Here is a 24,818-nt window from a genome sequence, read left to right on the forward strand (position 1 = left end):
TGAATCGGGGAAATTTTTGAGTGTTCGGCTAGTATTTTAAAAATCTTTCCAAAACGAAATATTTGTCGGGATTGTGTTTGGATTTAATGGGCTTAATTTTAAGCTTATTGGGCTTAAAACTCTTTTTATTTTAATTAAAGCTCATTAGTGCACATTTTAATTAACCTAAACTACAATTAAATTAAATCTAACCCTACCCTACATCAATTACTCTACCATCAACCGACACCCCCTTTCATTACCACATTTCCCTCTTGTTTCAGCCTTTAAAACCCCAGCTAAAGTTTCGGATCTTGCTTGTCTTAGAATAAAGAAATTCCTCCGGCTTTCGGCTCGATTTCCTCCCGCATTTGCATCATTCAGGCACGCATTGTATCTATTTTTCCTGCATTATACATGCTATATATACTGTTGAATGCATTGTTGCATGAGAATTTTCGATTCATCATGAGGGTGAAAAGCTTTCAAATTTTTTTATGTTTCTGTCATTCTTGTTTTTGGTTCATGTTTTCTGAAATTTTGAGTGCAAGGTGCTGCCACGATTAAGAAGTGATAAGGGAAGATTTGACACGAATTTAGGAGGTCCTAGAACACTCCAATATATTACCCAACATGAAGAAACACAAGCTGGACAGAAAATACTTTAGGTGATCATGGGTTCGGTTGTAAGGATTTTGGGGCTTGGCTTGCTCAGGGCTGGGACCAGGGCTAGCTAGGGTCCGTGAGGGGTCAAAGGAAGAGTCCTAGCCACGCTAAGACTCGAAAACCAGGGCTGGGAAGGAGTCCTAGCAAGCTAGGACTCCAAACCCGAGAGCCCAAGGGAAAGCAACGCATGTTGCTGCTGGTGCAGGAAGGATAGGGTTCGGTTTGAGGGCTTTGGGCTGGGATAGGTTGAGCTATTAGGATCTTAAGAGAGTGCCTAAAGAGCTGGTTCAAGGTCTGGACTGTTGGTTAAGAGGATAAGCAAGAAAACATAGTGATCACCCGAGAGCTTCAAGGAGTAGCGCACAGGTTCAGCAGCTTGTGCAGGTAGAAAGGCTCGTCTAAGGGGGTTCTGGGCTGGGCTAGGATAGGTCCTTAGGGTCCTAAGAATGTGCACCAAGGGCTGGTCCAGGGTATGGGTCTGTGGCCTAAGTCCTAGCAACAGAAATGAGAACCCATGTCAATTTGTGGTTCTCGGCCAGTTTGGGTTGTGGGTTGGGAGCTTCGGTTTTGGGGTTTTGGGTTGTTCCTAAGTGGTCTAAGGGTCCAGTAGGGTCCATAGAGGGTCTGGCTCAAGGTTGGCTCACGGTGGTTCGAGCATGGCTCAAGGAAAACTCAAGTTGGCTCAAGGGTAGTCTAGGTGGGTTTCTTGATTGTTTTTGCAGCTCATGTATAGCTTCGGTTTTGGAGCTTAGGTGCAGGTCCAATGGGTTCTAATGGTCCAGGAGGGTTCCTAGGTGGGTTGGCTCGGGTTTGGTTCAAGGTGACTCGGGCGTGGCTCGAGTAAATTAGGAGATGGCTCGGTGTGTTTGATAAGGTGTCAAAAACGAAAATTTAAGAACTGAAAATGGAACCATGGGTCCACGGGTGTGGTTCATGGCTCAAAATGGTAGAATAAATAATAAAAAAGGTTATGTTTAAAATTTGAGACAAAAATAATGAGTTTTGGATTTATCCGGGATTTAGTCGCCGCACGAAACGTAAATTAAAGGATTAATTGAAACGCCTAGATTTAAGCTTGATAAAATTATGGGAAATTATATTTAAGCTCAAATAATTATTAGAAGTCTAAGTTTTTAATTTGGGAATTTTATGCTAAGGTTTGGTTTAATTCGGGATTAAAACGCATTAATATGTTATAGTTAAAGATTAATTTAAAAGTCATAGATTTAAGCCAAATAAAAATATGGGAAAATTCATGTATGCTTAAATAATTATTTGAGACATGTTAGAGTCAATGGAATTAACAAAATGTCAAAAAGGTGAAATTTTACGTCTAGGGGCAAAACAGTAATTTTTGGGTTTCCAGGAGCAAAATGGTCATTTTGCACCCGGGGTGAGATTTTGGTCATGGCAGTGTCCTGAGCACAAATTGTGATATTTTTAAATATTCATGCATCACGTTTATGATATTTATGAAATTATTATAAAAACGGTGCATGCTTGGTTTAAAAGAAAAAATTACGTATATGCATGATTTTATTAAGTGATGAATATGATGACACGTTTTGAAGGAAGTGATTTAGTTGTGACTAATACGATGACACGATGACATGATGATATGATTGGAGATATCGTGAGGGAAAAGGCCCCAGAGGGAGCCCGTTTACGGGAAAGGCCCCAGAGGGAGCCCGACGATCGTATTTCCATTGACATGATATGATGATATGATAGGCCAAGGCCCAGTTGACGGGTGAGAGTGTCGCTGGTGTCCCCGCCGCCCAGTACTGTGGTTATACGTAGATGGATCCATCGACTGACATGATGACATGATGATACGAAAGTCACAGCTAATGAACTGAATTCAATTAAAAGAAAATGTATACATATATGATGATATGAGATGACATGGTTTTTTACGATACGATTTTACATGACACGTATATGTATATGATGACATGAGATGACATGCTTTTACACGATACGATTTTACTCGACACGTTTACATTATGCTTCTAAGTTCATGAAAGATATGTTGAGTATGATATTTTTCACTGCTGTGTGCTATGTATATGTACTTGTTATTAACGGTGCAGGTGTGTTGAGTCTTTAGACTCACTAGGCGTGTGTGATGCAGGTGAGCTTAATGATGAGGAGACTGGAGGTGCCGAACTCTGAGTTGGCAGACCTGGTGCGGTGACATGACCCGAGGACCACATATTTTCCGCATTTGATTATGAGTGTTGTGAGGAGATGAATGTTTTTATATATTGATGATTTTAAGATTTTTAAGTGTTCACGTTTACGTATGATTCTGGATAAGTTTATGATTATGGATAAAATTGGTTATTTTAATTGGCGCTATTTTTATGGTTAAATGTTTAAGATCATTTTTAAATGTTATATTTTTCTATTACGATTTCTATAAAAAAAAAAAAAAATTTGCACTTTAAAAATGAGTAGACGTTACATATTCATTCAGAAAATCATAACAATTGTATATACAGTCTGTTCTTCGATCTGATTCCAAATATATACTGATCAGTATGTCCAGAACATATAAGACTCATCAACTCTCAATTCATAATCAGTAACGATACAAATCCGATATCAAATCTCAATCAATTCCTTCCGTAAATCATAACAATTTCATACAGTATCTGTTCTTCAATCCGGTGTCGATTATACGATGTCTACTATCTTGAGAACAAAATATATTGAAGAACCTAAAGGGGGGGTGAATAGGTTCTTTTAGGCCCTTTAGCGTTTTTAAAACGAGTTTGCAAAAAATTGCAAGCGGAAGACTTGAGGGACAATCACAAATAAAATGAATGCGTAAAGTAAGTGCGTAAAATAAATGCGTAGTAAAGTAAATGCGTAAAGTAAAGAGGGATAGAGATGTTTATGGAAGTTCGACGAAGAATCGTCTACGTCTCCCCTTCTCGATGAGGATCGAGGTATCACTATATCGACTTGGCTTTAGGAGCTCCAAGCTAGCTTTTACAACCACGCCTCGATGCGTCTACTTGGCCTTGAGGGCTCCAAGGATAGCCACGAACTTTACAACCCACTCGAGAGTATTACTTTCACTCTTTTTCTACAACTCTTTTGATATTACAACTCTTTTAATCAACGCACACAAGAGATAGTAGAAAGCTTTGTAAGAGACAAGAGAGAGTGGAGTGGATGTTTTAAAATGCATCCTCAAAGGCCTATTTATACTAGTCTTGGACGCCAAGGTTCGGATCTTCTGTTTATGCTTCGGAACGTCCGATGTGATTGAAATCAATTTCCGTAATTTTGGGATGACTTCGGATCGTCCGTTCTTGACTTCGTAGGGTCCGAACATGTGCTTCGGAGGAACCGATCAAACTTCGTATCTTCCGAACAGTTCTTTCAGACAGTGTATGCACAGCTTCGGAAGGTCCGAACTCCAGTTCGTACCGTCCGAACATTCCCGCGTTTCCGGAGATTTGAAATCTTCAACACTTCGTAGCGTCCGATCATGTCTTCGTAGCGTCCGAAATCTTACTCGATCAATCAGTCATATCAATTTGTCTCCGCATTGAAGTGATTTGATTGCTTGTGTTCGGAACGTCCGATCACGTCTTCGGAACGTCCGAACGCTCTCCTCGCAGCTTCCGAACAGCTTCTATTTTGCTTCTGATTTGCAATATTTCGGAACGTCCGAACAACATTTCGGATCTTCCGAACGTCACTTTGTTCTTAATTTCCTGCATGCCTCAATATAAAACATTAGTACATTTTTAAGCCAAGTTTTGGTATCATCAAAACAAAAACTTTGGGATATGTTACAGCATTAAAAACATTAATCTCATCCTCGAGATTTGTATGCGTTTAAGGCGTAACAATCTCCCCCTTTTTGATGATCACAAAACTTGGTTAAAAATTGAGAAACAATAATCAACATAATCTAAATTATTATTAAATAACTCCCCCTTAATCAAATAACAAGTCTAAGAGGTTGAATTAAGGCGAATTTATTTAATAACCAATTAACAGCAATTTTAACCAAATAAATTCTCCCCCTTTTTGTGATAAGCAAAAAGACATAAGCATAAAGAGAGACAAATAAACAGGTAAAATATCCACTAATAAATGCAATTCTTTTATACAATGATGCATAAAGATAAAATAAAAAATAACAAAAACATAATCTAAGAATCCGCATCCCGCGACTCTCTATGTCTCCTCATCTCAGCCTCGATGGAATCCAGACGCGAAGAAGTCTCGGTATGATGGCGCTCTAAGGTAGACTCTAAAAGAGAAAAACGAGTGTCGAAACGAGTCTCCAATCGCTCGAGATACTCGAAAATCCGATCGTAGGGTCCAGAGGGAGCAGGCGGAGTGAAGCCATGAGGAAGGTCATCCATGGTCATCAAAGGAGTGCTAATAGGGTCGGGAACACGCTGATGGGATGTAGAGGGAATATCAAACGAAGGGGTAGGAGTGGTACCCGTAGTAGGGGGACCAGCGGGAAATCCTCTCGTCTGAACGTGAGGAGGAAGGAGACCGAAGGGAACATGAAAGTGTTCGGTCGGACGATAGGACGCAAAGATGCGATCCTTGTCGATGACCCAAGAGGATAAGACGGGATTCCAAGAGAGTCCCATCTTAACAACAGTATCATGGTCGATAGTCTCGCGAGGAGAAATAGATAAGGATTCTTCATCTGTAAAGTCAATGCCCAGATGAGCTAGAATCCGGTTAATGAACCGGCCAAATGGAAAAGAGACACGAGTAGAAGAAGCCGCGTACTCCATGGCGTACATAAGAAAACGGGGAAGGTTAAAAGGACGCTGGGAGACTAAATAATAGAGAATGTACAGATCGAGATATTTGCAAGTGGAGAGGTCTCCACTGCGAGGAACAATAGAAGAAGTGATGAGCTTCAGAACAAGCTGAAGCTGAGGAGAAAGGTCCTTCGCATGAGGACGGTCATCGGCAGGAGTAGGCGGACGACCGAAGATGGTGGTCAAGGCAGTGACTCGATCAAAAGTGGGGTCATTCTCAGTCCAAGACTGAGAAAAGAACTCACTCGGTCCGTCTCGAGGAAGATCGAACCAAGTGGAGAGGTCGGCGGTAGAAAAGAAATGAACCGACCCTGAACAATGGTAACAACACGAGTGTCATCACCACCAAGAACTAGGGAAAAGTTCGCATAGAACTGATGCATGAGAGAAGGGTAGATAAGATCGGGTACGGAAGGTAGGAAAAAGTTTCCCCAACGTTGAGACTCAATAAGAGTAATCAACGTAAAGAAATTTGCACGAAGGTAATCGGTGTGAAGGGTACGACCAGGCAGAATGTTACGGGTTTCGAATTCAGGTGGGGTAGGACGAGGGTTGGGTGGTTGGGTAAGATCATGGTGAAAGGCACCGTGACGAGGGCGAACATTTCGGCCAGCTACGTTACGGCGCGGAGGCATAGTGAGTAGTGAGTGTTTTGTGTGGGGAAAGAAAGAAGGAGTGAATGAGCAAATAAATCAGAGGATCCGAACGCCTATTTATAGGCCATGTTCGGACGGTCCGAACATGAGTTCGGAAGGTCCGGAATTTGAACGGAACGGTTATCTGGCAGTAAGTTCGGACGATCCGATTCTCAATCGGACGATCCGATCATAGAACGGAGGCTACGAAGCGTAAACGGAGGGTCCGAAGTCTGACAATCAGGCATGGGAAGGCGCGAACATTTAATGACATCGGAAGGAGGTTCGGACGCTCCGATGTGTGTTCGGATGGTCCGAAGAGTGAATCGGAGGTTCTGGAACCTATGGTCAGGTTCGGACGATCCGAACACGTTCGGTGGATCCGAGGTGAAACGGAGCATCCGAATAGGAGCGGTGATTCCGAAGTAGCCAAGATGAGGAACACCTAAAATTTAAAATATTTAGCACATAAATGAATGTTGAGCCATAATTATGGATAAATACAATTAATTTGTATTATCCGACATTATAATGCTCACATTAATAATACTCCCCCTCAATTTAACAAATATGTACGAGAGTATTCGACTAGTGTTTACAACTCAATCATGCCAAGTTCACCACGCAAACGAATAAAAGTAGATTCATCTAGTGGTTTTGTAAAAATATCAGCAATTTGATTCTTGGTGTCAACATAGTGAAGTTCAACATCATTTTGCTCAATGTGATCACGAATGAAATGATGTCGAATGTCAATATGTTTAGTACGAGAATGTTGAACTGGATTCTTTGTTAGACATATGGTGCTTGTATTATCACAAAAGATTGGAATTTTTGAAAAAGTAACACCATAGTCGAGTAATTGATACTTCATCCAAAGAATTTGTGCACAACAACTACCGGCAGCCATATACTCGGCCTCGGTCGTTGAAAGTGCAACACAGTTTTGCTTTTTAGAAAACCATGACACCAAGCAATTTCCCAAAAAGAAACAAGTTCCACTAGTGCTCTTTCTATCCACCTTATATCCTCCAAAGTCGGCATCACAGTAAGCTTTTAAATCGAAAAATGAGTTCTTAGAATACCATAATCCGAGATTTGGAGTATTTGAAAGATATTTGAAAATGCGTTTTAAGGCGAATAAGTGTGATTCCTTTGGACATGATTGAAATCGTGCACACAAGCAAACACTAAACATAATGTCAGGTCTACTAGCAGTCGCATAGAGTAGGGAGCCAATCATGCTACGAAATAACTTTTGGTCAACAGGTTTACCTCCCTCATCTTTGTCGAGTCTGACTGTCGTGCTCATAGGTGTGGATGAGGCTTTGGAAGACTCCATCCCAAACTTTTTTAGCATATCCTTGATGTACTTCCCTTGGTTGACAAAGAAACCATCCTTGCATTGCTTGATTTGGAGACCAAGGAAGTAGTTGAGCTCGCCCATCATGCTCATCTCAAAGTGATCCTGCATAAGCTTAGAAAAATCTCTACACAAGTGTTCATTAGTAGCACCAAAAATAATATCATCTACATATATTTGTACTATCAGCAAATCATTATTTTTAGTCAAGGTAAATAAGGTAATATCAACTTTACCTCTACAAAAACCATTAGACAGCAAAAAGGTAGATAATTTCTCATACCAAGCTCTAGGAGCTTGTTTCAAACCATACAAAGCCTTATCAAGTTTATACACATAATCAGATAAGTGCACATCTTCAAAACCAATAGGTTGCTCAACATACACTTCTTCTTTCAAATCACCATTAAGAAAAGCACTTTTAACATCCATTTGAAACAATTTAAAGTCTCTAGAGCAAGCAAAAGCAAGTAGCATGCGAATGGATTCTAGTCTAGCAACAGGGGCATAAGTCTCATCATAATCAATTCCCTCTTCTTGGCTATATCCTTTAGCTACTAGCCTAGCTTTATTTCTAGTGATTGTACCATGCTCATCTAACTGTTTCTAAATACCCATTTAGTTCCTATGACAGGTCTATCAGTGGGTCTAGGTACAAGATTCCAAACTTTATTCCTTCTAAATTCATTTAGTTCATCTTGCATAGCAATAATCCAAGAATCATCAAGTAAAGCTTCTTCTATGTTCTTAGGCTCTATGTGAGAAAGAAAAGCAAGATAATTGCACATATTAGAAGAGCGAGTAGATACTCCCTTCGATGGGCTTCCAATGATGAGGTCCATGGGATGATCCTTGTGTGTAGTCCACTCCTTCGGAAGAGGTGCGTCCTCTTGATCTTTAGGAACATCATCTAGGCTTGTGGACTCCAACTTTTCGCCAAGGATATCTATATCATCATCATCAGAAACAACAGGTCTAGGCAAGCAAGGGTTAGTTTCATCAAATATGACATGAATAGATTCTTCAACTAGTAAAGTACGTTTATTAAAGACTCTATATGCTTTGCTAGAAGTAGAGTAACCAAGAAAGATACCTTTGTCCGATTTAGCATCAAACTTACCCAGGTTGTCCTTACCATTGTTGTGGATGAAGCATTTTGATCCAAAAGCGCGGAAGTAAGAAATGTTAGGCTTTCTCCCTCTCCATAGTTCGTATGGAGTTTTCTTGAGAATTGGCCTTATTGATACGCGATTGATGATGTAACAAGCAGAACTCATTGCTTCAGCCCAAAAATATTTTGGTAGAGAATGCTCACATAGCATGGTCCTTGCAATCTCTACTAGGGTCCTATTCTTCCTCTCAACGACACCGTTTTGTTGAGGAGTTTTAGGACAAGAAAAGTTGTGACCAATGCCTTTGCTTTGACAAAAAATTGAAAAATTTTCATTTTGAAATTCCGTTCCGTGGTCACTACGGATTTGTTTGATCAAAAGATTTTTCTCATTTTCAACCTTTTTGACAAAAATTTTGAAATGATCAAAGGCATCATTTTTGTGGGCTAAAAACAATGTCCAAGTAAAACGTGAAAAATCATCTACAATGACAAAAGCATAAGATTTTCCTCCTAGACTAGTTGTCCTCGAGGGACCACATAAATCTAGGTGAAGTAATTCAAGGGGCATAGAAGTGGATACAAAATTTTTATTTTTGAAAGATTCCTTTGTGTGTTTACCAAGTTGACAAGCATCACAAAAAGAATCTAATTTTAAATTCAGCTTTGGCATTCCGGAAACTAGGTCAAGTTTTAAAAGTTTTTCTATGGTGCTCATCCCAACATGACCAAGTCGTCTATGCCAAAGAATGTTGTCATCAACATTTAATGTTACAAGGCTTTTTATTTTTGAAAAAGATGAAATCTTTAAATCGACCTTGTAAACATTTTCACTTCTATAACCTTTGAAACTAATGGTTTTGTCAGTTGTGAGTGATACAGTGCAATCGTGTGGTGTGAATTTGACTTCATAACCCCTATCGCACAATTGACTAATGCTTAGGAGGTTATGTTTAAGCCCTTTCACAAGAAGTACATCATCAATAATAGTAGAGTTAGATATACCTATTGAGCTGATGCCTTCTATGATCCCTTTGCTGTTGTCTCCGAAGGTCACCGATCCCTTTTCTTTTGGTCGAATGGATTGTAGCAGCTTCTTTTCTCCCGTCATGTGTCGAGAGCATCCACTGTCAAGATACCAAGTGCTCGATGACTTGTCTCCCCTTTGTCCCTACAAGGTTGAGATACAGTTTGATAGTTGGTACCCGTTTCTTTGGGTCCTTTGGGGTTAGTAGTAGTTGGGGATTTGGGGATCCATTTCCAATAACTATTCTTGTTGTGTTGGTGTCTAAGTTTCTTGCATTTAGGTCTTATGTGGCCTATCTTACAACAGTAAGTGCATGTTGGTGGTGTTCTTGGTTTTGCCTTTGCGATAAGACTAGCGAAGTTGACTGATTTCTTTTCATATCCTAGACCTCCTTTGTCGAAGTTACACCTTTGCATGCTCAAGAGGTTTTCTAGTTTACCGCTACTCACATTGAACTTGTTGAAGGCTTTCTCTAAGTCTCTTAGGTTTGTCTTAAGCTTAGTGTTGTCATGCATCCTAGCTTCTAGTTCAGTTTTAAGTTGCTTATTCTCATTTCTAAGTGACTTAGCCTTATTGTACATACTAGTGTAAGCGGAGAGTAATTCATCGTAAGAGGGTACCTCGTCGTCATCCGAGTCGGTCAGATGATCTTCCTTTGCCATGAAGCATAGGGTAGACTCCTCTTCGTTGTCGCTGTCGCTCCACGTGGCTAGAAGGGCCTTTTTCTTGTCTTTGCCGGCCTTCTTCTTGGAGGGACATTCGTTTGCATAGTGACCCTTTTGTTGACAGTTGTAGCAGGTCACTTCCTTCTCAAACTTTTTGTCTTTCTTGTTGAAGTTGGAACTCCGCATGAATCTTTTGAACTTTCTAGTGAGGAGTGCCATTTCTTCATCGTCGCTATCTTCAAGTTGACTGGTCAAGGCGATCCCTTTCGCCTTTACTTTATCGTCATCTTTCTTTGTCTCCTTCCGGGTAGATACTTCAAGTTCATGGGTCTTTAGGGTCCCATGAAGTTGATCAAGGTCGTAGGATGCCGCATCTCCCTTGTTGGATTCAATGATAGCCGTGCGCTTTGCATCCCATTCCACCGGTAATGCTCGAAGGGCTCTCCTCCACACTTGTTTAGTTGGGTAGTTCTCACCAAGTTGGGCAAGCTCATTGATGATTTGGGTGAGCCGCCGGAACATGGTATCGATATCCTCCTTGGGTTCCATCTCAAAGGTCTCGTACTTGAGTTGGAGAAGGTCTATCTTCGTTTCTTTGACTTGATTGGTTCCCTCGTGGCAAATCTCCAATTTGTCCCAAATCTCTTTGGCGGAGGTACAAGCCGAGATTCGGTTGTATTCATTCATATCTAGAGAACAATGAAGAATATTCATAGCTTTAGCATTTTGAGAGATAAGTTTCATATCGTCCTTGGTAAAGTCATCCATTCCCTTAGGAATTTCCTTATTATCCACCGTTTTCATGGGGATATAGGGACCTTTCACCGTTATTTTCCAAAGGTCGTAATCGACGGATTGGATGTATAGAGATATTCTATTTTTCCAATATCCGTAATTAGTACCATTGAAAAGAGGGGGACGATTTGTGGATTGTCCTTGGGCATACTCGCTTGCTAGATTGGCCATTTAAAAGATTTTGAAAAACCTTGCTCTGATACCACTTGAAGAACCTAAAGGGGGGGTGAATAGGTTCTTTTAGGCCCTTTAGCGTTTTTAAAACGAGTTTGCAAAAAATTGCAAGCGGAAGACTTGAGGGACAATCACAAATAAAATGAATGCGTAAAGTAAGTGCGTAAAATAAATGCGTAGTAAAGTAAATGCGTAAAGTAAAGAGGGATAGAGATGTTTATGGAAGTTCGACGAAGAATCGTCTACGTCTCCCCTTCTCGATGAGGATCGAGGTATCACTATATCGACTTGGCTTTAGGAGCTCCAAGCTAGCTTTTACAACCACGCCTCGATGCGTCTACTTGGCCTTGAGGGCTCCAAGGATAGCCACGAACTTTACAACCCACTCGAGAGTATTACTTTCACTCTTTTTCTACAACTCTTTTGATATTACAACTCTTTTAATCAACGCACACAAGAGATAGTAGAAAGCTTTGTAAGAGACAAGAGAGAGTGGAGTGGATGTTTTAAAATGCATCCTCAAAGGCCTATTTATACTAGTCTTGGACGCCAAGGTTCGGATCTTCTGTTTATGCTTCGGAACGTCCGATGTGATTGAAATCAATTTCCGTAATTTTGGGATGACTTCGGATCGTCCGTTCTTGACTTCGTAGGGTCCGAACATGTGCTTCGGAGGAACCGATCAAACTTCGTATCTTCCGAACAGTTCTTTCAGACAGTGTATGCACAGCTTCGGAAGGTCCGAACTCCAGTTCGTACCGTCCGAACATTCCCGCGTTTCCGGAGATTTGAAATCTTCAACACTTCGTAGCGTCCGATCATGTCTTCGTAGCGTCCGAAATCTTACTCGATCAATCAGTCATATCAATTTGTCTCCGCATTGAAGTGATTTGATTGCTTGTGTTCGGAACGTCCGATCACGTCTTCGGAACGTCCGAACGCTCTCCTCGCAGCTTCCGAACAGCTTCTATTTTGCTTCTGATTTGCAATATTTCGGAACGTCCGAACAACATTTCGGATCTTCCGAACGTCACTTTGTTCTTAATTTCCTGCATGCCTCAATATAAAACATTAGTACATTTTTAAGCCAAGTTTTGGTATCATCAAAACAAAAACTTTGGGATATGTTACAGCATTAAAAACATTAATCTCATCCTCGAGATTTGTATGCGTTTAAGGCGTAACATATATTAATCGTATCTGATTCTTTCATTATCACATTTTCAGAACATGTCAAAACGTAACAAAACTTACGTCCTGTTGTAGCTCTCGTCGATAGAAACACAGTGCTGTACTCGAATTCAAAATCTGACGGACAGATCTTCACCACGTCAATTTAAAAGCTTCGAAGGAATATAAAGCTTTTCCTCAGCCTTATCGTTTCTTTTTCCTCTTCTGAAATCGAATTTGTATGTGTATATATATACACTTTCACGCATGTAAGGCAAGTGGCTAAATTTGCATACTGCACGTCTCACCGCGTGTGCGCTCACTCTGCACCACGGGTGCGCTGAGCGTACTGGTCAATATCGTACAATTCAGAACACACGACCGCAGGTGCTCTATGTTTTTCACCGCGGGTGCGGTCCTGTCTCGGTGTATTTACCGCGGGTGCGGTCCTGTTCTCACCGCGAGTGCGCTGCCTCTACTGTACCAACACGTAAAATTTCAGAAAGACGATCGCGGGTGCGCTTATTCTTGTACCGCGGGTGCGCTCACCTTACTGCCTCCACACCGCGGGTGCGGTAGTTTTGTTGGCGCGGGTGTGATGTCACTTTGCCATTACACTCAAATTGCAATATTGCTTCTCCATGTATGCTCTTTCATTCCCCTATTCAGAATACATGATACCTCACAAGTATTAAACTAAACCCTCGGGCATCACATCACTTCATAATTTTGTTTTACCAACCTAAAATCTCGGGCATTACAGTACATGATATTTATTGAATTCTGATAAACTAATACAGTTTATGATTTGCAGAAGCTATTGCTGAACCGAGTTTCTTGATTTTTGTGGCTCAAGAGGAGCATGTGAAGTTTGTATTCAAGCAGATGCACGACGACCTCTAGATACAGAAATGCGTGCTTAGTATTTGCTATCTATCTTGGCGGGATTGTCAGTCTACTGTTTAGCTTATCTCGAATCCTAGTTTTTTTGTATAATAATTTAACGTTGGATGTGTGGAACTTTGTGGTGTTGCCTTACAATCGAACATTTTGCTTATTTTCCTGCTGTGGATCATGCTTCAGTGGAGCCTAATATTCAAATTTCAATGGTTGGTTATTCATAACAAGCATAACTTGTTATGTGTTTATATTTTCTTTGTGTTTTTTCTAAAAAATTATCTTATTATTAATTCGTCAAATTTTAAATTTATATAAATGAATATCTCATCTTGTTTGCACAATATTTTCTGGATTGCGGGCATGCCAGATGTAAGATGTATCAATTTGTGTAAAAAATCTAACTTCTAAAAGTTTAAATGTAGGAACCGAATTTTATTGTAAGTTCTACTCTCCTAAAAAATATTACGTTAAAAACAAAAGAAAATAGTCTATAAATTGAAAACATAAATTATCAACTTAATTTTTGTATTAAAAATGTAGGAATTTAGCAAGCATAAAAATATATTAAATTTGCAAAAAAGTTGGAAACTGGAATAAAACTGAAAAACATATCTAGAATTAAAAATGAATTTGCTTGAACTGATGTATGTAATTTTTGTTGAGAGTTTGCAAGAGTTGTGATGTTGAGTTCTCTTCTGCGTTCCTGACGATTCTTTATTTTTCTTTAAACTTCGGGGACTGTTCTCTCACTCTCCTTACTGCCCATTATCTTTTCCACAATCTCTTCCATTATCCACAATCTACCCGACTTACTCAAACTATTTTCTTCTCGCTATTCTCAAATTTCTAGGCTTGTACTTCAATTAATTTTTGGTAAAAACAAAAGTCCCTGGCATTTGGCCCATTGGACCAAAATTTTTGTATTTAAATTCATATCTTGTCTTCAACTCACCCACTTTCAATATGAGTTCCATTAATTAATTCAAAAGTCCGTATATAAATCTATATCCACTTTACATACTTACAACCATCATACTCATTAATTAATTCAAAAGTCTCTTATATGTTTTCTTCATCTCTTCATATTTCCTGACAAAATGGATATGCAACACATGCCAAAGTTCCATCTAATTTCCTTACTCATTCACTTTCCATTCACACACTGAAAATCGTAGTTAGATCGAAGCAAGGTGATCTCTGTGTATTTTGTTGGCAGAACTTCGTCAGAAAGCTCACCAGAGAATCTTAAATGCCGACTGGAAGATGGCTGAAAACAAAGGAAAAACATGGACTTCAACTATGAACACTAATCCACAAAGAGCATCCAAGAATCAGAGCCAAAATTTTACCTGAAAAAGAAGGAGAAGTGGCATGTAGAACCAGCCATAATAACAGTTTCCATCTAGTTGAATCATTGCTTAAAAATTCTGATTTATTACTTGAATCGAAGCTTAGGATATTAGGAACACAACCCTTCAAGAATTTTTGAGTTTCGACATCAGACGAAGAAGTTATGACGATTCTACAACAGCTGCTACAGTGGTGACGGGAATTTGGGGTTGGAAATGGTTTCTTCGTTTTTCTTTCTTCTTCCTTTTTCCTTCTATCTCTATATAAGGTAAGTTTGGGAGTGTATGTATATGTATATAATATAAAGCAATTTAATTTAAAAGAATAGTAACTCATGCCCTTTTTTATCCCAGTTTTGCAATTATGTAGCTCTCGTGTATTATTTAAACTTCAGATATATTTTATATCCTATTAACTACGATATTCTAAAATACATATTTTTAACAAACTTTCAAAATTTATTTGACATAAATAATTATTATAACTTACAACTCAATAATTATTCTAATTATGCCAAATTAGCGGATAATATATTTTAGGGCCTTACAATTCCTTTCATTATGGCAGTCATGACGTTAAACTTTTCCAACGTCAAGGACGCAAAGGAACCAGCCTTGGCCAAGATGCCCTTGGCAGCAATATCTGCCAGCAACTGATATTCTGGCTTCAGTTCTCTTTTGGCATCTGAAACTTTAATCAGTTGCCCACTTGTAGAAAGAAGGATTTGCATTTCTTCAATGTCAGTAGTAGCCACTTCAGAAAAGCTTGAGATTCCTTCAGCTGGTAGTTGAAAGAGATTGCTGAGAAATGCTTCATCAATAAGTTTCGAGTGATTGTTGACTATCATTTGAATCTTAACATCATAAGGAAGTAATTTGGTCTAGAAATTTTAGAGAGATGAAATTTTAGAAACCTTAAAGTGAAATATGAGAAAGGTAGTTTCTAAATATGTATCGTGACTTTTCAAATTTCGGACACATGTCAGTTTGTGAGTAGTTTGACCATAATTGTAGGTAATTTAACCGTTTTAATTTATTTGAGAAATTGAAATCAGGCAGTTACACAAAAACGAGATTGAGATTTAAAATTTGAATAATTTAAATTAACAAGTCTCAATGAATCACGATTTTCATTAAAGAACAGAATCGAATTAAAGTTAGTCAACCGATTTGATAAGATCAGTTGATTTAGGTACTGACTGATCAGTTTGAAACTGACTTAATTTAGTTCATGAACAACCGACATTTGTCTTATCATTTAACTCATAAAATCCAACGTTCCTTTAAATTAAGCATCAAGATAAATCAATAAGCCCTAATATATTTCTGAAGTAAGAAAACTTAGTCTCGGGTAGAGGCTTTGTGAAGATATCTTCTGCTTGCTGTTCAGTTGATATGTATTCCAGTCGAATGTCCTTATTTAGAGCATGATCTCTAATGAAGTGATGTATGACATCAATAATCTTGCTCCTGGATTGAAGAACTGGATTATATGTAGTCGCAATTGAGCTGGTGTTATCACAGAAGATTGGTGATTCTTCAACCATAACTTCATAATCTTTTAGTTGTTGTGAATCCAGAGAAGTTGAGTACAACAACTTCCAACAGCTGGATATTCAACTTCAGTTGCAGCAATAGCAATTGACTTTTGCTTTTTGCTAAACCATGAGATCACTCTATCTCCTAGAAACTAACATGATCAACATGTAATTTTGTGATCTAGCTTACATCATGCGTAATATGCATATGAGTATCCAACTAAATTGAAAGAAGAATCTTTAGCATATCATAAGCTCACATTTTGTGTGCTTTTGAGATATTTAAATATACATTTAGTAGCTAAGAAGTGAGATTGTTTAGTGTCAGCTTGAAATCTAGCACATAAACATACAACAAATATAATATCAGGACTACTAGCAGTTAGGTACAATAATGAACCAACTAAACCTTTATAGAATGTCATATCAACTGATATTCTTCCTTCATCTTTGTCTAGCTTAATCGATAGACTCATGGGAGTAGATGCAGCTGAATATGTTTTAATGCCAATTTCTTAATCAGTTCCTTCGTATATTTAGTGTGACTATTATAGATATCAGTTTTCAGTTGCTTCACTTGCAGAACAAGAAATATGTTAGCTCACCCATCATTCTCATCTCAAATTTGTCCTGCATTGATTTAGCAAACTTTTCGCATAATTTGGAGTTATTTGACCAAAAAATAATGTCATCAACATAACTTTGAACAAGTAAGGTAAAATCTTTCTTTTTGAATTTGAACCGTGTCTTGTCAACAGTACTCACAATAAAATCATGACCAATTAGAAATTTTGATAAGGTCTCATACCAGGCTCTGGGAGCTTGTTTAAGACCATATAATGTTTTTTTTAGATTAAAAATGGTCAGGGAATAGATGATTTTCAAAACCTTGTGGCTGTTCTACGTAAGCTTCTTCCTGCATCTGATCATTCAGAAAAGCGCTTTTTACATACATTTGATATACTTTGAAGTTTTTGAAGGATGCATAGGCAAGGAATATCCTGATTGCTTCCAGTCGAAAAACTGGAATATAAGTTTCATCACAATCTATTCCTTCTTCTTGCTTATAGCCTTGTACCACTAGCCTCACTTTGTTGCTCACAACTGAACCATCTTCGTTAAATTTTTTCCTGCCACCCATTTTGTACCTATAATAGACTTTGAAAACTAAAGTCCAGACATTGTTATGGGTAAATTAATTTAGCTCTTCTTGCATAGCAAGTACCCAGCTGAGATCAACTAGAGTTTCATTAGTTTTCTTTGGTTCTAGTTGAAATATATAGGTAGAGTGTATGAATAAATTAAGAATTTGATTTCTAGTCTTTACCTGATCAGATGAACTACCTATTACCAAATCACGAGGATGATTTTTTCTCCATCTATAGTTTGAAGCTGTTAAAATTTTTTGCGTAACTGGTTTAGTTTGTAACTGACCGGTTTTTCTGCTTCAGTTGAAATTACTTATGTTTGTGTTTGAATATGTTCTTGGTGTATTACAAAATGATCATTAAGAACTGTGTCATGTTCAACTGGTTGTTCTACCACATTGGTTTTTGGTGTTTGAAGGAAATTTCTGACAACGTGATCTTTATCTTCACTGTCATCCTCCAAATTGATATCTGTTAAGCAATTTGTTAGCTCAACTGGATCAGTTGGCTTATCAGTTAGTACAGTTTCATAAAAAACAAGATTTATTGATTCTTCAACATTAAGAGTCAAGTTCTTCCATGCAAAGTTAATAGATCTAAAATCAAATACCTGATCTGATGCGAACATGGACGTCCCAAGGAAAGCATGGGATCCTTTGCAGTTGCCGGAGGGACCAATCACGAGGGGTCGACTAAAGAGATTCAAGGAGGCACTACTAGGAGTCATGAGCAAGCTTAAAGTGGTCGTGATGCATGGGAGTACGTTTGGAGGCCAACGGAATGTCATTCAAGCATTGGGGGAGCTGACCGAGTCTGGACGGACCTGCACACGGACCTACACACGGGGTCCGTGTCCTTTACAACCTGAGATGAGCTTTTCCAGTGCCTGCACGGACCTGAAGACGGAACCAGGCACGGGGTCCGTGCCCTATGTATTTAGCGAAGACAGTGCCTACACGGACCCGTACACGGAGGTGAGCACGGGGTCCGTGTCCCTTGATCCCGACTGAAGATGAGTTACAGTATGTACACGGACCCAGACACGGAGGTCTGCACGGGATCCGTGCCTAGTGTTTTCTGCACGACAAAATTACCTTTTTTAGAGTTTTATTTTGTTAGGAAACTAGATTTCATGGTATCTTTTGATATCTAGACTATGTTGGACGAAATTCAAAACACAATACACATAATATTTTGAGTTTTATCAAATTTGTGAGAATTTTCTCTCAACTTTCAATGCCTTGCTTTGTTAAAAATCAAATCAAACTTATCAAAGTTTTCAACTTTGTGGCGTTTGTCGATCGTTCTTCTGCGGATTGTCGTAGGCATCGTTCTTCGAAGGTTCGTTCTAATTTTCGATTATGAATCTTTGTACGAATAAATAGCAAACACATTTAAAAATAAATCGCACCCTCTATTCAATTACGATAATAAGATTCGTGTGTTTTTCCCGATCTTTTGAATCAAGTAAGGTTGTGTTATTCACCTCTAAACTAGAAAAGTTTAGCAACAAATAAACACGGAGATAAACAATCGAAAATTAGAACGAACCTTCGAAGAACGATGCCTACGACAATCCGCACAAGAACGATCGACAAACGCCACAAAGTTTAAAACTTTGATAAGTTTGATTTGATTTTTAACAAAGCAAGGCTTTGAAAGTTGAGAGAAAATTCTCACAAATTTGATAAACTCAAAATATTATGTGTATTGTGTTTTGAATTTCGTCCAACATAGTCTAGATATCAAAAGATACCATGAAATCTAGTTTCCTAACAAAATAAAACTCTAAAAAAAGGTAATTTTGTCGCGCAGAAAACACTAGGCACGGACCCCGTGCAGACCTCCGTGTCTGGGTCCGTGTACATACTTTAACTCATCTTCAGTCGGGATCAAGGGACACGGACCCCGTGCTCACCTCCGTGTACGGGTCCGTGTAGGCACTGTCTTCGCCAAATACATAGGGCACGGACCCCATGCCTGGGTCCGTCTTCAGGTCCGTGCAGGCACTGGAAAAGCTCATCTCAGGTTGTAAAGGTCACGGACCCCGTGTGTAGGTCCGTGTGCAGGTCCGTCTAGACTCGGTCAGCTCCCCCAATGCTTGAATGACATTCCGTTGGCCTCCAAACGTACTCCCATGCATCACGACCCCTTCAGGCTTGCTCCTGACTCCTAGTAGTGCCTCCTTGAATCTCTTTAGTCGACCCCTCGTGATTGGTCCCTCCGGCAACTGCAAAGGATCCCATGCTTTCCTTGGGACGTCCATGTTCGCATCATGATCACTGCTAGATTCCAACTCAGCATCATCACTCACGAGGCATATCACATCTTCTTCTTAAATGGAGTTGCTTGAGCTCTTAGTTTCTGGTGCTTCGTTAGCAGTTTCTACCCATTTTGATTTGTTCTCTTCAGCTACTAGGGCTTCATGCTTTCTCCTTGATAATTTATTATCATCCTTTGATCTTCTCATGTGCTCGAAGGGCTTCTTACCCTTTTCAACTGATATGTTGCTGTCATTCTTTGATTTTGGACAGTTAGTGATGAAGTGATCAGTTTTGCCACAGTTATAGCATGCATTTGGATTCTCTTTTGATTTATTCATGTGGTAGTCTCTCTGGAATGATCCTTGATTTTTTCTCATTATCTTCCAAATTTCCCGACGAACAATGACATCGCGTCATTGCTCAGTGGTTTAGCTGTCTTCTCAACTGAAACGTTTGGCTCCAGTTTCAGAGCGCTGAGGGCAGTTGTGACTAGTGGGACTAATGGTTCGCCCTTTGTTGTTTGCATTTCGAATTCATATGCTTTTAAGTCTACAAACAAATCATGTAGTTCCACCTTATTGAGTCCTTTTGATTCTATCATGGCCATAGTTGTAACATCCCATTCTTTGGGAAGGCCACACATCACATTTAGAGCAATTTCTTTGTTTGAATGCACTTTTCTTAGTACATTCAGTTCATTTACGATGCAGCTCATTTTTTCATCAAACTCGTTCATTTATTCTCCAGCCTTCATTTTTATATTATCAAATTTTTGTACAAAAATTGAAAGTTTATTCTCCTTGGTTATCAGATTTGAGTATATGGAATATTCAAGACAAGATTTTAATCGCTCTGATACCACTTGTTAGGATCGGTTAATGGAGATGATGTGTTTAGAAAAGGGGGGGGGGGGGAGCGAGTTGAATAAACACTTCGGGTTTTGAAGTATTTTCGAATATGAATCAGTTTTTTAACGAACCGGTTCTCAAATCTTGTGTGTCAATAACGATCAGTTAACTAATAGTAATAGTGAGAAAATAAATTAAAGGATATATTGAATATTTTTTAATAAGGTATCAATAACAGAATGAATAAATTGATGAATACAAAGAGTTTTATAGATGTTTGGAGATTTCAAATACTCCTACGTCACTCTTTCTATGTCTAGAATAGAAATTCACTAAAAGACTTTGATGATTACAAAGAATTGTAATAACTCACTTCAGTTGGACTTATACAATGTCAAACTAAAACTCATAACTTTTCTTTTTACTTATCAGTTGACAACTAAATAGCTCTAATAAGTAGTCTGAATGCTATGAATAAATCAATGAAGCGAGAGTTAAATTTTATGATTTGTAAACTGAATAAACTAGAGAGTGAATCACAACTGACTGATTTGTTCTTGATGTAGTTGTAAGTGAATGTTCGTTAATCGTCTGTCTATTATTCTTCAACTGAATTCATCTGCTATATATAGTCTTCGATTCCAATGGTCACATTGAATGCATAATATCCGTTGAATTGTCTTCTAGTCCATGTAGATGACTTTTTCTAATAGAGATACAATGTATCAAACTGTTCTGGTTTGGTACGGCCTGTCAGTTTGTCTGCCGAGATTCAAATTGCAACTGATGACGTGGCTAACTTATCAGGAGTCACACTGGTCGACTGATCAGTTTAGCTGGACTAAATCAGTTCTAAATGAAGTCTTTTCAGTTTGAACATTCCAGTTCAATTAGGTCATTTCAGTTCAGTTTTGCGAAATCTTCAGTTATGATCTTCAATCTGTTTAATGATCTTCAAATCATCAGTTTTTCAACTTATTTACTTATAAGAACTTTAGTCTAGTTTCTTAATCCATTTTAGTCCAATAAATCTTCTTTAGTTTCGAGATCAGTTAAAAATTCTCAGTTTCGTCAGTTCAATTTGGATCTTCATTTCTTTTACCGATTTATTTCTCAAACTCTGAAACTCGTAATTTCTAACACACACATAAGAAAAGATTTATTGCACTACCTACCTTACTTCATACAAAATAAAACCTGTGGAGGCACACAGGTTACCCAAATTACTCTTGAAATAGGTAAATATTTAAAAAACAACCGAGTTTTTGAAACTCGTAATTTCCAACACACACATAAGACAAGATTTACAGCACTACCTACCTTACTTCATACAAAATAAAACTTGTGGAGTAACACAAGTTACCCAGAACTACTCTTGAAATAGATAGATATTTAAAAAAACAACCGAGTTTCACATTCTTACTCAAATCAATAAACTTCAAATATTTAAAATAATCATGTGTAACCAATATAATTTTCAAGTTTAAAATTCTTATCAATTCCCCCATTTCAGTTAATAAAATAAAAAGAGTCGTTGAAATCAATTGAAGAAACTATGATTTTCCTAAAATTGATGTCTGTAAATTTTTCAGTACCAAGAACTCAATAATAATTGTTTTGATCAACAAATAATTGGGCAGGTCGAACCAAATTCCTCCAGCCATTTTGCTATAAATTTAATAGCTAACCTGCGTGAGAACCATTGTATTCTTCCCTATACCAAACTCAATAAGCAAAAAAAAAAAAAAAAAAAAATTAAAAAATTGCATTCAATAAATCTAATCAATAAATAAATTTATACAAAATCAACAATCACCGTGTATGCTTTTGGAGAACGATACTCATGCTTTAGTCCCGTAAACAGGTTCCACTGGGTCTTAGTCCCTCACGAATCCCCATTTCCTGTAGTGACCCGTTCCAGAATCACCTACTAATCAAAAACTAAGCATGCAATTAACCTAATCAATTATAATCAGAGATAACAGCGGAAATATGGCCAACAACAATAGTTATACAACCCAATCGAAATCGAAGTCTAGACTAACTCAAAATGAAATATCCAGTACAACCATATCGAATCAAATGGAAAACACTGAAAACTAAACCAACCAGCTACTCAACGTCCTCCTCCTGCTCCTCCTGAGCCATCCAACCTGAGGCCTGCCCCGTGGGAATGGGGTGTCCAAGAATAAACAAAACCGAGGACGTGAGCGATAAGAACGCCCAGTACAAAAGTATGAGTATACAAACCTATCAGAAATGCACATGCTATGATATGATACCAGGGTAGTCAAGAAACAGGAATCACAAAGGATCTCAAAATGCTCAGTATAGAGGCGCCAAGTGGATAGTGCCGCGCGGTCCAACCTCTGGGTCACTGCATCCACTACAAGACAGACGTGGACCTAAAATGTCCCGGACCACCGAAGCCCTCCCGACCCGTCGGCCACTGTGTACTCTCGGTGTCCATGCGTCCACAAGACAGGGCTGAGCGGCCCCAAGATATAGCTTATCTCGAAAGAGATACAGCTCAACAGTAAAGGCTATCTCGAAGGAGATACGGCTCAACATGATATGCAATATGCATCATAACTCGTGACATAATAGCATGCATCATATGACATATAACAATGCAGCAAATACTCATGCAACACATATAAGAATGTATACTCAACCAGGATATCTCGGATAGTACTTTCGTACCTCTATCACAGCAAGCCTAGCCTTACGCAACACCGCTAATCAAGTCTAGCCCAAGCCTACGCATCAAAAGCATACTCAATCAATACTACCATGCTCGACTAGCAAAACCAGTACTCCCTAGTACTACCAAAGGTTTAGGGTTTACCTTCGTCCGTCGACAGCCCTTTGATGTCGATTGCCTTGAAACTCAGGCGCCGCTACGCTACTACTCCTGGCAGCTCTTGGCTATCGCTCGACCAACAACTAACCCTAGAAACCTTCCAAATCCTCTCAACTATGAGGCAAAACTCAAGAAATTGGCAAGTCAAAATGAGGAAATCCGAGCACTATTTATAGGCCATGTTCGGATCCTCCGAACAACACTTCGGAACGTCCGAACGCTACGTGTCCATTGGCTCTTGACAGCTCATGATCGGATCCTCCGATCATACACTTCGGACCGTCCGAACATGCATGGAAAATGACGTGTCGATCAACACTTGACACCTATGATCGGATTCACCGAACTACACTTCGGATCGTCCGAACTCTTCGGTGCTTCCGAACCCTCTTCGGTCCGTCCGATCATGACCATAGTCAAAATTACACCTTAAACCTTCTTAATCACCATTACTCCGTTAATTACCCAATTTGGAATTCGGGCTACTACATTCTCCCCCCCTCAAAAGATTTCGTCCTCGAAATCAGGCTTAGAGAATGAACAAAATGAAATAACAACATCATTAATACATCTCAATTGTTGTTGAATACAACTGATACTATGATTACAACTGAAAACACAAACTTATACAAAGCACAACTCAAAAGAGCTCTGGATGCTCCGAACGCATACGACTCTCTAACTCCCAAGTGGCTTCTTCAGTGCCTCGACGCTGCCACTGCACTAAGACAAGAGGAATGATCTTATTCCGCAACACCTTATCTTTGCGATCTAGAATCTGAACTGGTCGCTCCACATAAGACAAATCCGTATCAAGTTGAACTTCAGATGGATGTAAGATGTGCGACTCATCTGCTACATAACGTCTTAACAAGGATACGTGGAACACATCATGAATACTTGATAGGTACGGCGGCAACGCAAGTCTGTAAGCTAAATCTCCCACACATTCCAGTATCTCGAATGGACCAATAAATCTCGGAGACAGCTTACCCTTGAGACCAAATCTCAAAATCCTGCGAAAAGGCGAAACTCGGAGAAACACCTTCTCACCTGGCTGAAAATGAAGAGGTCGACGCTTTGTGTTCGCATAACTAGCCTGTCGATCCTGAGCAGTCTTAATCCGCTTCTTGATTACTGCAACCTTATCTATAGCCTGCTGGACTAACTCCGGTCCCTCTACCTGTCGTTCTCCGATTTCATCCCAGAATAATGGAGTACGACAACGTCGCCCGTACAACGCCTCAAATGGTGCCATACCAATACTACGATGATAGCTGTTGTTGTACGCGAACTCAATCAAAGGCAAATGATCCTGCCAAGCGGGTCCGAAATCCATAACACAGGCTCGCAACATATCCTCAAGCGTACGGATAGTCCTCTCTGATTGACCGTCAGTCTCCGGATGATAAGCAGTACTCAGACTCAGTGTAGTACCCAAAGTTGACTGGAAACTACCCCAAAACCGTGAGGTAAAACGAGGATCTCTGTCACTAACAATACTGACAGGCA

General features: G+C 39.1%; 1 pseudogene; it reads left to right on the plus strand.

Moving 5' to 3' along the window:
* The window catches only part of LOC140833158 (nuclear transcription factor Y subunit C-3-like), a 74,914-nt pseudogene extending 61,401 nt beyond the window's left edge, over positions 1-13,513 (plus strand).
* The last annotated feature ends 11,305 nt before the right edge of the window (positions 13,514-24,818 follow it).

This window comes from Primulina eburnea, chromosome 5, assembly GCF_022965805.1.
Source record: "Primulina eburnea isolate SZY01 chromosome 5, ASM2296580v1, whole genome shotgun sequence".
NCBI classification, from domain to species: domain Eukaryota; kingdom Viridiplantae; phylum Streptophyta; class Magnoliopsida; order Lamiales; family Gesneriaceae; genus Primulina; species Primulina eburnea.